The sequence below is a fragment of the Adiantum capillus-veneris genome, chromosome 15, assembly GCF_014529385.1.
Source record: "Adiantum capillus-veneris isolate H3 chromosome 15, ASM1452938v2, whole genome shotgun sequence".
Lineage (NCBI taxonomy): Eukaryota > Viridiplantae > Streptophyta > Polypodiopsida > Polypodiales > Pteridaceae > Adiantum > Adiantum capillus-veneris.
The window spans coordinates 37,361,565-37,364,007 of record NC_140945.1 but is presented as its reverse complement, the minus strand read 5'-3'; the positions used below and the strand labels follow the sequence as shown (position 1 = coordinate 37,364,007).

Here is a 2,443-nt window from a genome sequence, read left to right as displayed (position 1 = left end):
GCGATCGAAGCTGGCACTTGCACATACAATACATCATACTATAGAAACAAAGTTGCACGATACAACCGAGCATTGGACGGCCTATACCGAAAAGCACCTGGATGGACGAGAAGAAAGAGGTAGAGGTGATAGCAAGGCAAGGCAACTTTACAGAGCTTGCCGACGAGCGAGAAAAGTGATGACGAGTGAGATGGTTGCAACAACACACACACAGAAACCCTCACTCTCCCCTCTCTCTCTCTCTCTCTCTCTTAAAAAGAGAAGGAAGCGTCAATGCAAATTTTCTAAAAAAGTAGTACATGAGCGAGCTAGCATGATGGGGAGAGAGAGAGAGAGAGAGAGAGGGATGGCTTCTAGCAAGCGCATGGTCGCAGTGTTTCTGGTGCTAATGGTGGTGATGGCCAGACTAAGTGGTGCCGCAACATAGCCGCCTCCTCCGGCACTACATTGCACGTTCCTATTGAATCTGGTGCTGGCCTGCTAGGCTCGACTCTCCATGTGTGAATCTTACCTTGCCGAAACTATCGCTCACCACCTACCTTGGCCTCAACATCAACATCGCCCGCATCCTCTTCGGCAACAACGGAAGCTACATCTGATCACCATTGCCTACATCGACCTCCCTCATCATGCACTTGTCTTCATTTATGGTCATTTGTAGTTAGATTCTGTATGTTGAAATCAACTTCTTGTTCTCTATGATACTAACTGCTTTCCCACACAGATGTTCTCTCTCTCTCTCTCTCTCTCTCTCTCTCTCTCTCTCTCTCTCTCTCTCTCTCTCTCTCTCTCTCTCTCTCTCTCTCTCTCTCTCTCTCTCTCTCTCTCTCTCTCTCTCTCTCTCTCGGAGTAAAAAGCATCTCTGAAGACTCTTGCTCACCATAACAGCACAATATAAAACTTAGATACACCTCTTCAAAATTCCTCATTTGAGATATCAAAAGCACAACCTTAATCCTTATAAGAAGCTTGGATACACTCATATTAAAATGTCCCAAAAGTAAAGGAAATCGTAGCATTCAAAATTAGCTTGAGCTCAAAAATTTCACATGAGCATAAGCGAAGACTGATTCAAAAGACTCTTTGTGTCAAGAGACCCTAGTACTATACCTCAAAAGGGAATATCAATCTGCAAAAGAGAAGCCTCCTCAAAAAAGAAACTCAAGCCACAGTTCCCTTTAGAGCTCCTGCTTTTTTCTTGGCTTCTTCAACAATAGACAGCTTAATACCCTTGCCTCTTGGTAGTGTCACCCAAGGCTTTATTCCTTTAACAATAGTAAACACATTGCCAAGCTGGGTGGCAAACTCTTGATCGGGAGTATCTTGTACTTGCAAAATTTCAAAACTTCCCTTATGCTTTTCAAGGTGCTTGATAATCCCAATCCTGCCTCTGTTGCGACCACAGTAACCATAACAATGTTGCCAATGTCAAACTTGATGAACTCTACAACCTTTCTAGTCTCAATTTCAATTTTAATGGTGTCATTGGCCTTGATAAGGGGATCTAGATAGCCAATGGTGCACCTATCAAATGTAGTGATGTAGAGAATTCCCTTCTCACCGAAGCAAGCAGCTCAGACTTTGCATAGCATGTACTTAGACTCTTCAAGGCTGATGGAGTGCAAAGTGAATCTTCCCTTGCTATCCTAAAGCAACCGGAAGTTCCCTCCGGTTTTTGCAATGGACACAACATCCATAAACCCAGTACGGTAACACTTGTCTGTCCTTAATTTCCCATCCATAGAGAAGAGTCGCTGCATCACAATGGAAACCACTTCACGATAGGTCAAGGCATACTTCAGCCGATTCCTCAACAAGACAACCATCGGCAAACATTCCCTGGTCTTATGTGCTTGCTGCATGGGACGTGGTGAGCCGACAATTGCTAGCATGGCTCAGAGGTGATTCTCAACAGAGAGGCGACATATCCATAGCTCAGCTAGAGTTGGCATCATGTCCAAGAGGTAGAGTTGGCCAAGGAGTGCATGCAGTAGCACTATTATGCTTGGACAACGAGAAGCAATGGCAAAGACTGAGAGTCAGCCATTGTAGGAATATCCGGTTGATTCGACTCCCTCTCTCAGGTGAATACTATCAAGATGCACTTGAATGATATAAATTGAAGCTCCACTTGCGGGGATGCACCCCTAATGGGGTTTTCAAGCTGAGACTAGAAGGGGGCAAGGATCATGAGCGACTTGGGAGAATGGAAAGGCTGGCTTCTTCCCAGGGTTCTGAAGAAAGAAGACCAGGACTAGGTTGGAAGCACAGTTGTCTGAAAGGCAAGGCTGGCAAGGACGGTTGTCCGACTCCGAAAGGACATAGCAAACAGGAAGAGCTCTATGAAGTCGTCCAGAGGAGCAGAGTAGCGCGTCCGCAAGGTGTTTCGGAAGCTAAGAGAAAAGGCTGTTGCTAACTCTCTCGCCACTTGAAAAACTATCTC

At 45.4% G+C, this 2,443-nt stretch overlaps 1 pseudogene; it reads right to left on the bottom strand.

Moving 5' to 3' along the window:
* Positions 1-1,161: 1,161 nt before the first annotated feature.
* LOC147440530 (small ribosomal subunit protein eS4 pseudogene) lies at positions 1,162-1,844 on the bottom strand (annotated as a pseudogene).
* Positions 1,845-2,443: the final 599 nt, after the last annotated feature.